The sequence below is a fragment of the Natrix helvetica genome (genome assembly GCF_964273705.1).
Source record: "Natrix helvetica genome assembly, chromosome: Z".
Taxonomy (NCBI): domain Eukaryota; kingdom Metazoa; phylum Chordata; class Lepidosauria; order Squamata; family Natricidae; genus Natrix; species Natrix helvetica.
In genome coordinates this window covers 49,202,114-49,214,543 of record NC_138554.1, presented here as the reverse complement: position 1 = coordinate 49,214,543, position 12,430 = coordinate 49,202,114, and the positions used below count along the sequence as shown (strand labels likewise).

The 12,430-nt window shown below is 42.5% G+C and overlaps 1 protein-coding gene across 1 annotated transcript in view; it reads left to right on the top strand.

The window, feature by feature from the left end:
* The first annotated feature begins 8,000 nt into the window (after positions 1-8,000).
* GRB7 (growth factor receptor bound protein 7) overlaps positions 8,001-12,430 on the top strand; it is a 56,890-nt gene continuing 52,460 nt past the window's right edge. Inside the window, exon 1 of the mRNA XM_081970635.1 lies at positions 8,001-8,081. The gene's annotated coding sequence lies outside the window, so the exon portion shown is untranslated. The remainder of the gene's footprint in view (positions 8,082-12,430) is intronic.

Below are 12,430 nucleotides of genomic sequence, written 5' to 3'. Positions count from 1 at the left end.
GCAAAACTATTTAAAAATCATGTAAGTTAATGATCATCAATTCACTTTGTGGTAGAGAATTCCATAATCTATATAGTACTAAAACTCTCAATATCATGACTTTTAATGGGGCAAAATTGTATACCATAGGGCACTAATTTTAAATCAAGGCACTTGACATGAGCTAATTTACAGAATGTGTCCAAAATCCAGGACCTATGACTCCTGAGGGAATGAAATCTGGGAAAGTTGGGGCTGCTTCAGTGCTATTTGCTGCTGTAGCCACATGATACTCATTTTCAATATTCCATGATATGGGTAGTCCTTGACCTATGACCACAACAGAATCCAAAATTTCTATTGCTAAACAAGATAGTTAAGTGAGTTTTGCCCCATTTTATTATTTTTCTTGCCACGGTTATTAAGTGAATTGCTGCAGCTGTTAAATTAGTAATATGATTATTAAGTGAATCCGGTTTCCCAATTGACTGTTTGCAAAAGGGGATTATATGACCCTTGGACAGTACAATTGCCATAAATATGAGCCACTTGCCAAGCATCCAAATTTTGGGGATGCACTCCCAATATCTCGCTTCCATGGGCCTCCTCTGACATGTTTTCCCCATGTGACTTTCCTTATCCATGCAGCATCTCTTTTATATCCCCTCACATATCTTCTGCAACCTGATACACTCTTCCTAAACCATGCTGCTCCCTTTCTGAGAGGCACAGTACTCCTAATGCACCTCCACGCACTTCCCTAACCCATGTCTCTTCTATATACCTTCTTCAACATACTCAACACCTCTTGAGCATTCACAGACTGTTCTTGATTCATGTTGCCTCCTAGTACCCATCTCTGACCTGCGCATTACCTCTTGCACAGTCCTAAGCATTCCCAAGCACTCTTCCCAATCCACACAACTGTCTATACATCTTCTTGGACTGCTGTGTCACTCCTGACACACCCTTGCAATATCTTTCCATTCTTCTAGACTTTTGCCACACATCCCTCCCAATGCACAGTACTCAACTTACATGCACTTCTCACACAACCTCATGACCCCTATGAACTCTTCCTGGCTTGCACTCTTCCTTCATTCCTTACCCAACCTGTACAGCATATCTTGCATATCTCACGCCTTCCTTGCCTATGTGGTTATTCACACTCCTTTCTCCATCTGCACAGTATTTCTGATACAGACAATACACCTTTCCCAACCCATGTGGCACTCTTATGAATCCCCATGTACTATTCCTGACCTGCATCACTCTCTTCCTCACCACCTTGCATCAAGCACTTACTTACCTGCTGCCCTTGGACTTACAACTACCTGCTGGCTGCCACACTGACTTTCTCCCCGTAAACAGAGTAGAGTAGGAATAGAATAGAATATAATTCTTTATTGGCCAAGTGGAATTTATTGGACACAGAAGGAATTTATCTCCAGTGCATAAGCTCTCAGTGTACATACAAGCAACAAGTAATAAATCATGATCATAATAATCATAAAATACATTCATCATAAATCATAAGATACAACACTTAGTGATAGTCATAGGATACTAAATAAGCAATCAACATAAATCATACTAGGATAGAAGAATAGGATATATAGGATAGAAGGAAGGAAGGGAAGGGAAGGGAAAGAAGGAAGGAAGGAAAAATTTCTGATGTTCCCTATCAGCTTCCCACAAGGAAATTAAATGGCAGGAAGTTGGATGTTGCTCCTCTCCTCCTGCATTTTTGCTCACTTATAATCATACTCAGTTGCTTTGTGTAAATGGTCATGTAGAGCTGCTATTTAGGACATTTTGTCTGAATTATCCAAGAATATTATTGTAATGGGTTTAAGAAATGGGTCAAGATGCCTCCATAGAATCATTTCCTGCTTAGTAATAGACAGAATTTCTCTATGAGTACAGTTTGTAGTGTGTTTCTCAAACTCAGCAATTTTAAGATGGATGGACTTCAACTCCCAGAACTCTTCAACCAGGAGTTGAAGTTCACCCAATTTAATTAATTTAATTTTATTAAATTTATAGACCGCCCCCTCTCCCCAAAGGGACTCGGGGCGGTGTACAGACCACAGTAAAAACAATATACAAAATTAAATATTTTTAGAACCCCATAAAAACAGATTAAATAATAGGCTGTACAGTATAGTTAAAAATTAAAACAACCTAAAAAACCTACCCCTAAAAATTTAAAAAACAGGCTAGAGGGACACAAAACTAAAGTTAGGCCAGGTCAGCTAAGTTGAACAGGTGGGTCTTGAGTTTCTTACGGAAAGAGCGGAAATCAGTAGTTATTCTGATATCGGGGGGGTCATTCCAGAGGGTCAGGCCCATCACAGAGAAGGCTCTGCTCCTGGGCGTCGCCTGCTGGCACTGCCTAGTGGACAGCACCCTGAGGAGTCCCTCTCTGTGAGAGCGAATCGGTCGCAGGGATGTATGGGGCAGGATGCGATCCCGCAAGTAGCTAGGTCCTGTGCCATGGAGCGCTTTAAAGATGATAGTCAACACCTTGAAACGCACCCGAAAAGCCACAGGTAGCCAGTGCAGGCCGCGCAGGAGAGGTGTTACATGAGAGTATCTTGTACCTCCCATAATTGCCTGTGCGGCCGCATTCTGGACCAACTGCAGCCTTTGGGTGCATCTCAAGGGAAGCCCCATGTAGAGAGCATTGCAATAGTCCAGTCGGGACGTCACTAGCGCATGGGTGACTGTGTGCAGGGCGCTCCGGTCCAATAGGGGATGCAATTGGCGCACCAGACGCACCTGGTGGAACGCCCCCCTGGCCACGGCCGTCACATGGTCATCCATTGACAGCCGGGCATCCAGGAGGACGCCCAAATTGCGTGCCCGCTCCACGGGGGCCAGCTGTTCGCCCCCGATGGCCAGTGATGGAACCCACTGGTTGAACCAGGGCGCCGGTAACCACAGCCACTCCGTCTTGGAGGGGTTGAGCTTGAGTCTGTTACTGCCCATCCAGACCCTTACGGCCTCCAGGCACCGGGACATCATTTTGACGGCCTCGTTGGGGTGGTTGGGGGTAGATATGTACAGCTGAGTATCATCAGCGTACAGATGGTACTCGACCCCGAAACCACAAATGTTCTCGCCCAGCGGCTTCATATATGTGTTGAACAGGAGAGGCGAGAGGACCGACCCCTGTGGCACCCCACAAGTAAGCGGCCTCCGGGTCGACCTCTGCCCCCCATCAGCACACATTGCGCTCGGCCAGAGAGGTAGGAGGAGAACCACCGCAAAACGGTACCCCTCACCCCCAACCCCTCTAGACGACGCAATAGGATACCATGGTCGATGGTATCAAAAGCAGCCAAGAGGTCTAATAGGACCAGGATGGAGGAGCAACCCCCATCTCTGGCCCTCCAGAGATCATCCACCAACGCGACCAAAGCCGTCTCCATGCTGTGGCCGGGCCGGAAACCGGACTGGCGCGGGTCTAGATAATCAATTTCATCCAAGTGGCATGGGAACTGTTGTGCCACCACACTCTCTACAACCTTCGCCAAAAAGCAAAGGTTGGAGACAGGATGATAGTTAGCTAATATAGCTGGATCCAGGGAAGGCTCTTTTAGGACGGCTGGCAAGAACCCCTCTCTCAAGGAAGCGTTGACTAACTCCTGGAGCCAGCCTCGTGTGACCTCCCAGGATGCCAGTACAAGCCAGGAGGGACACGGGTCCAATAAACATGTAGTGGCTCGCAGTCGCCCACGCAACCTGTCCATATCTTCGGCAGCAACAGAGTCAAACTCCTCCCAGAATGGTCCCTCAAGACTCGCCTCTGGCGTCCCTCCTAGACCACTGCAAGAGACCCACTCGCTGCGGATCTGAGCGATTTTGTCCTGCAGATATACCCCAAATTCCTCTGCTCTACCCTGCAAGGGGGCTTCCCGCGGCCTCTGTAGAAGGAGGGAGCGGGTCACCCGAAACAGGGCGGCAGGGCGGTTATCTGCGGATGCAATAAGAGCAGCACAATATCGATGCTTGGCCACTCTTAATGCTACAAGGTAGGTCCGTAAATAGGCTCTTACCTGTGTTCGGTCAGATTCAGAGCATGAAGATCTCCATCTACTCTCTAGGCGTCTCTTGTGGCACTTCATCCCCCTCAGCTCCTCGGTAAACCAAGGGGCCTGGGTGGATCGCTGCCAAGGAGAGGCCGCAAAGGCGCAACCCGGTCTAAGGCCCCGCCAGACGCACTATTCCATGTGGCCACCAGGTCCTCCATCCGGGAGCGGGTCAGGACTACAGGAAGTGGCCCAAGCTCCGTCTGGAACCTATCAGGTTCCATCAGGCACCTGGGGCGGAACCATCTAGGACATTCCGGTTCTGCCTCCCCGCGATGGGGAGTAGCGCCCGGGAAGTCGAGCCGGAGAAGTGAGTGATCTGACCATGACAGGGCTGTAATAGCTAATTCCCCTACTCCCAGATCACTCCTCCACTGGCCAGAGACAAAAATAAGGTCCAGTGTGTGGCCTCCCTCGTGTGTGGGGCCCTGAATTATTTGGGTCAGGTCCATGGTTGTCATGGAAGCCATGAACTCCTGAGCCACCTCGGATGATTCCCCTGTCGCCCGGCAGGTTGAAATCCCCCATAATCAGTAACTTGGGGGTCTCAACCGCATCTCGGCGATCACCTCGAGGAGCTGAGGTTGAGAAACAAAGGAGTATAACTTCAGGCAACAAAGCTAAGACAGAAAAAACGAACAACTGGATAGCTCTATTTTTCTTTCACCTAATAAGATTTTATTTATTTATTGAATTTATACTGCTGCCTGATAACCCTTGGCGATTCAAGGTGGCTTACAGAATATAAAACCACATTTAAAACAATAAAAACTAACAAAAAGAATCAAATAAATTAATATAGTACAATATAACAAAATCACCTCCAACCACCCACCCCAGCGACAACAGATCACATGAGCCATTTAATGGGCTCCATCCAGCTCTGAGTTCCCCAGGCACACTGGCAGAACCAGGTCTTCAGAGCCTTCCGGAAGAGTGAGAGTGAGGGCCATTCTAATCTCTGGAGGAATGATGTTCCAGAGAGAGGAAGCCACCATTGAGAAGATCCTACTTCTGGGTCCCACCATGGAAGGCTTTAAAGGTGACAACCAGCACCTTGAATTGCACCCGGAAGCAAATTGGCAACCAATGCAGCTCTCGCAGGAGAGATGGTACATATGCACACCAGGATCTGCACAAAACCATGTGGGCCGCTGCATTTTGCACCAACTGGAGTTTCCGGATGCTCTTCAAGGGCAGGTTCATGTACAGGGTGTTGCAATAGTCAAGATGGGAAGTGACTAGGGCTTGAGTGACTGTGAGTAGGGGCTGTTGGTTCAGGCGTAACTGGCATACAACCTGCAGTTGCGCAAAGGCCCTCCTGGCCACGACCGTCATCTGCTCTTTGAGCAGGTGTCGTGAGTCCATGAAAACCCCTAGATTATGCACAGGGTCTGTTTGGGGTACTGCCACCTCATCCAAGATCAAAGGTGGCAATTCTCCCTGTGCCAACAAACCCTAAGCCCAGAGCCACTCGGTCTTGCAAGGGTTTAGTTTCAACCCGTTGCTCCCCATCCAGGCCCTAACAGCCTCCAGGCACTGCGAGAGGGAGGACACGGCATCACTTTACTCACCATGGGATAAGACATACAGCTGAGTATCATCAGAATATTGGTGATACCTCAGCCCATGGTAATGGATGATCTCACCCAGCCACTTCATATAAATGTTGAACAAGAGCGGAGAGTACTGAGCCCTGCGGAACCCCGTAAAGCCGTGGGTGAGGGCTGGATCTCTCCCCTCCTATCAACACTGACTGAGAGCAGCCGCAGAGGAAGGAAGTGAACCAGGATAGCACAAGGCCTCCCACTCCCATCCCCTGAAGCTGTCCCAGGAGAATACCATGGTCAATGGTATCGAAAGTCTCCGAGAGGTCAAGTAGAGCAAGGATGGACGCACTCCACCATCCAGGTCCTGCCAGAGATCATCCAAAAGTGTGACCAGTGCCATTTTTGTCCCAAATCCAGGTCTGAATCCTGATTGGTAGGGGTAAAGATAATCCATTTCATTCAGAAATCTCCGGAGCTGCCGTGCAGCCACCTTCTCAATAACCTTCCCCCAAAAGGGAAGATTGGAGACAGGGCAGAAATTATCTAACCAGGTGAAGTCCAGTGATGGTTTCTTAAGAAAAGGGCGGACTACAGCCTCCTTAAAGTGCTGGGGCACCACCCCCTCCTATAGGGAAGCATTAATCTCCACCAGAGTCCACCTCTCTGTCACATCCTGGGAAGCTTTCACAAGACAGGAGGGACATGGGTCTAAAACATAGGTGCTTAGGCACATACTCCCTAGGATCCTGTCCACATCCTCGAGAGCAACAGGGTCAAACTGTTCCCAGATAACCGGGTGAGAACCTGCCATGGGCTTCCACCAGACCAACAACCACGCCGGCATCTAACTGGGAACGCTGTCAAGTGATTTAGTCTTTCAGAAAATCCTCAAAATCCTCAGTACACCCCTTCAGGTGTCCAGTAATATTCAAAATGCAAAACTTTTCTTCCAGCTGGCTGGAAATTTGGGAAACTGTAGTCTAATGTAAGAATAGTAAATTGGGAAGTCTTAGACTTAATAAACTAGAGATACATGAACCATAATACTAAACATAATATTTTATACAGATAGTCCTTGACTTACAACCACAACTGGGACCAGAATTTATCAAGCACTCAATTTCTGATCCCATGATCATGTGAATACTGTGAATGCTTGTTAAGTGCAAATGCAGGTTGTGATTTTTTTCACTGCATTTCTAGCTTTAAATGGTGGATAAATGTATAGTTGTAAGTTGAAGACTATCTATGATGCTATTTTTCAAATTATACCTTGGAGAAACTCAGTATTCTTTGGAAAATATTCAAAAGATCATTTGTACTTCTCATCACGCTTATCCTAAACACCACAATGGACCTTGTTCTAGAGCAGGGAGGAAATTGTTTTCCTCCAGCTGTTGACAAAATGCTACCTTCCTTATCCCTAGATAATATAATGGAAATCATAATCAAGGATAATATGTAACTCTACCTGTTGCTGCTATGTATTCTTAATTCTTAATTCAGGAATGAAAATGATGGGGAAAAATGGGCTGAAATATGCCTTATAATATTTTTGTCTCCTTGTTTCTCTGCCACATTGCATTATCTATCAAACATATATGCCATCCATAACAGAATGAAGAAAAAGCTGCTAGAAGGCTTGAAAACTACTGAAAGACAAAACCTTGATAAAAAAGATTGTTGCCTTACTTTCCATTAAAGATGTTTGAGTAATGTCAGTCCAGTGTCACAAGATTAAATTGAATGCTTCTTTTGTAAAACTTAATTAAATAGCAATGCTGTGTTTTAACTTTTTTTAAAAATTAAGATTTCCTTCATATGGGATCCTTTTCTGAATATCTAATCACCCTATAAGGAGGAGGACTTTAGGGTTTGTTACGTAAATTAAAATCAGCTCGAGGTCAGTATTCTAATAAAATTTATATCTGTGCAAAATTATAAATGCCAGGTGCCAGTGTGCACATTAGCCAGAAATATGATCTTTCATTCCCCATCTTCTACTGATTGCCCTCCCAACTTTTCCTCATCCCACAGTTTACTTTTCTGAAGCTGTCAAGCCTGGCTTTATCAGACTTATTACAATAACACTCAATGACCTTTCCCTGCTAGTTAGGAAAGTCTGAAATGGTATGAATAACCCCGAGAACGGACTGAAAAACAAATGAAGTAGAATGGAGAAGAGGAAAAGGAATGTCTCAGAGGAGGGAACGTTAAGCAAATTAACCATAAAACTCTCTAAAATGCTGCCAAGAAGAAAGGAGCTTGAAATTATGGTGCACCTGCTCTATTACCTGTGGTTATTTCTAGTCTCCTTGTATGTGTGTTTTGGCGGCTGTGATGTCAAGAGAAAGAGGCGTGGCAACTTTGGAGGCAGGTAGATAAAGGATTCAAACTAAACAGGATTCCCCAGTTCTGAGAGTGGAGCAACAGCGGAAACACAAGTCATCAGAGTCAGGTAAGCTTGTTTATCTCTCTTTCTCTTTTCTCTCCTTCTCTTCTCCTTTTGCTTCTGTTTTTCTTTCATAAATCTGGAGTTAGGAAAAGTCAGATTGAGGATAAGAGTGGGGAGTGGGGGGGTTGCCTGTGAACTGAAAGACATGCTGCCTGATCGTATTATTTACTGAGGATAAAATCTACAAACTTGCCCAAGTTTTGAGTATGTGCAGATAGAATTGTAGTCCAAACCTAATATCTGTAATGTAAGATTCTGAAGGCTTTTGTATTTGAATTTGTTTTATTTTTTTCTTGTGTTTATTCACATTCCTTTCAAATCTGATATTTCTTCTTTTTCTCTGGATTTTTAAAAAAGTTTTTATAAATATATACATAAAACCACATAGAGTTTTAAAGTTACTTTTGTAACTTCCTGTCTCAAAAAACTCACTCTCTTCCTACTATTTGTTTCCTGTTAAGATTGTAGTCTTCCTTTCCTGTTTACATTTCTGGAACAAAGATGAAAACAGGAGGAGTGGGACAAAGGAAAATGACAGGGAAACTGATTATTATTCAGTAATCTCAGTTTCAGTATACTGTTATAGTTCGGAAAATTGTACTAGGACAAGAGATAGGAAAATATGTGGATCAATATGGCAAATTATACTATGAGCATAATTTCCAGATTTGTTATATCTGAGCCTTCTGACAATGCCTTTTAAGTATTGATAGAGCACACTCTATCAATAAATATGCATGTTCAATCATGTTAATTTGAGTACTAATTATAATTTTAAAAACCCTAAAGCTTTTAACTTTTTGGTGAGTTTAAAAGACTATTGTAAGATGCCCTGAATCATGTTTAGAAGGGAAGCCTACAAATTGTACATTAATAAATTCCCATCCCCATTCTTATTCTAGTCCTTTAGCTCAGTATTTCTCAATCTTGGCAATTTGAGGATGTGTGGATTTCCAGTTCCCAGATCCTGGGCTAAGAAGCTGAGAAACACTGCTTTAGATGTAAGGACTACAACCTCCCAAAATCTAAGCTTTCTTTAAGGAAGATTGGCTAGAGGGATGCCTGATTTGAAAATATAGATCTTTTTTATATAGTATTGTTAGATTGCAGAGGCAGAATCTTTCAGTTCACTTCCCAAAAGAGGCTCTTGTCCAAATATAGAATTGCAGGAAACATCGTTCTATACTTCTATCGTTCCTTGTAACTGAGATTCAAAATAGTCAAATAGTATAACTTAACCATGAATTTATCTGCCTGTGGCACTGACAACATATAATATTTGGATATATTAACAGATTTTTTAAAGGTAGTGATTGTTTATTATGTTCGGAGTCATAAAATGGAATCACCTGTAACTGCATTTCCAAATCAATATTTGTATTACTGCAGATCGGGGATTTTAGAAAAGAAAAAAACTATTGTTAAACAGTGGAGTCATTCCTTGCCATTCAAGTGCAAACCACTGCACTTTCAGTGTGACGTCAGGTTTCTGTAATATAAACACATAATAAGGTGTTTCTGTCTTCAGTTTGTTGCCAGGTTCTTCACAATAATCTGCGTAATCTAGGATGCTACAACCTTCTAGTGCTACAAATCAAACCCCATGATATAACCTTTTTGCCCTTTTTAATTTTTTTATTAAAAAAATATGTGGGTTCTGGTGGGAGGCCAACGTTATGTGCTCTTATTCTATATCCACTCATATAAGAATCATGGGCCATCACCATTTTAGGTCCTAAACAAAAATTGTAAGGAGCCAGATTGTCTTTCTTGGCACTTTTTCAACATGCTCACTCACTCTAGCTCTTCTAAAATATTCATTTATCTAACTATTCAATAGAAAGTGAAAAGACGCAGGTGTTAAACTTAAAAACATGTGGCTCTCTTACTAATTTTCCACTGGTTTATTAGAGCCCTTCTACAAACAGGAATAACACAGCTTCTTGGATTGATGTTACCTTTGTTTTTTCCTAATGTCACTGTGGGACTTCTAGTGATCTTCACATGTTGTGATTAACTTCAGAAATTAACTGTTTCTGCTGTAGGTCCTGGAAAAAAATCATTAAAACAGAGCTATGGTATAGCATTTCTTCCAAAATTATAGAATGGTGGATGTAGTCATTCTTTGGCAGCTTTTAGGCCACTCTGAAGGTTTCCCTACAGTGTGTGTGTGGGGGGGGGGGGGTCTCTATTTTGTTTTTTATTTTTATCCTTTTTCAAATAGCAGACATGAGAGAAAAACAAGAATGGGGGCAGTTTGCTATCTAATTGATGTTTTTAGCATTCTGTTGCCCAGCTGGAGATAACATGCTAGCTCAATGGGGAAAAGGTAAGAACACTTTTTAAAAAATAGTTTTTGATATTTTGTTTGTATATAATACTTCGTCCCTTGGAATAACGCTTCACGATTTCTTTAGCAAGTTTGCAATCTCTGGCAAACTCCCCTTTGTTTAAAGTTTTCCTAGACTTTTAGGCAGTATGCCTCTCATAAAAGTAAATAACAATTTAGACACATTATTCAAAGTTTATGGTTGCATGCATTGAATATGCTACATAAGTTACAAAACCAATTATATTCTGAGATGGCACTGAAGAAATAAGATACGAAAGCTCAGAATTAAAAGTCCGAGCACAGTTGATGTGGGACTTCCTAGTGGAAGAGCCTCCATTGGAGTCATCTGGTTGACCATTAAATAGACTGGAACATTTTTATTTCAAGTATTATATTTACACCCTGCCTTTCCTCCAGGAATTCAGGGTGTGGTAACTCGCACTCTCATCTCCATTTTTTGTGTGTGATTGTACTCTTATCCATCAGATTAGGCTAAGGGAAAATGAAAAAGAGTTGCCTAAAACCACTCAGTGTCTGAAGGTAGACATGTGTCTGGGTCTCTCCCTTGGTCCTGGCATAGATAGGTCCATACTGACTGTGTGCCATGTTTCCCTAGGTTATTCAGCAACTTCAGGAAGAAAAAGCTGTCCTGTTAGCAATATTGAAATAAAATTCGGTCCTCATCCTACTAGACATTTGTACCTAAGACTACAGTATAAGTAGAGAAAAGCCATCCTGGCTTATGTTGTAGGCATTCAGTGGTTTAAGCTAGCCCTCTAGATAGGTAGATAAGTAGATAGGTAGGTATCCACCATTTTCTAATCTTCAAATCCATAAACCATCCATTTATTTCTTTCATCAAAAAAGTTTATAGAGTTTCAGAAATTTGTTTCGTTTTGTTTTCTCTAAACAGGTCAGTTTTGCCATTTCTGAAATTTTCTCAACCCATTCACCTACTGTGGGAATTTCATTATTTTTACATCAATGTGAATACAATAATGTTGCGGTTACCATAGACAAAATCAATATAACACAAGTCTTTTCTAATTCATTGTACATAAGTCCAAGTACAACCAATTTCAATTTCTTTGCAATATTAATCTTTATTTTTTTTTACATCTTTGTATGAATTTGTATCCAACATTTCTCAGCTTTCTCACAAATCCACTATGCTCAAAAGTTCCCTCATGCTTTTTACATTTTTAACTGGTTTGAAATACCTTTGCAAACTTTTGTAAGTTCTCTGTTGTCATATACCAACAACTCATCATTTTATTAAAAAGCTATCTTAAATTAGGACACAATGTAAATTCAATACTAGTTACCCACATTTTCTCCCAAATGTCCATCCAACTATGCAAATGAAACCATGAAAACTATGTCCTTCTGCAATCATTTGCTTTCTTGACTTCATCTGAGTCCTGGGTTTTTTTCCCCAGTGGGAAGAGAATTAAGCGGCTCAGGGGACTTCTAGTATAATCTTTGACTCAATGGTGGTGCTGCCAGCTCCAGTCTAGGGGCTGCCAGTTGGCCATTGGCCAATGTTAGAAGGACATGACTTGTTGGCCTTGGAGAGGAACAGAATGTTCTGTTAATAAAAATCCAGGTGGAACCCAACTCTTGCCATCAAGTTTAATTAGTGAAGACAGAGCACAGAGCAGGGTGACTTGTAGTGTTTGAGGGCTGCCTGACAAAGGGATCCCTTCTTTGTGAAACTTTCCTGAGTAGGCGACCTCTGCCATGGCCTTGCAAGCTGTCTGTCATTTCTGGAGCCATGATAGAGCAGGGTTAAACTTTAAACATATTAACTGGATCCTTAACTTTGAAGAATATTTGGATTCTTCACCAGAGTTAAAAAGAACAGTATATGCCACCCTGTAAAAATATTATTAGGATTAGACCTACTATATAATATATGCTAATTTCCCCCCATTGTTTAAAACATTTTAAAAATAGCAATGATAAAACTTTAATTGCTAATATGGTAGAAGGGAAAATAGAATGGAGAGTGATCATGTTA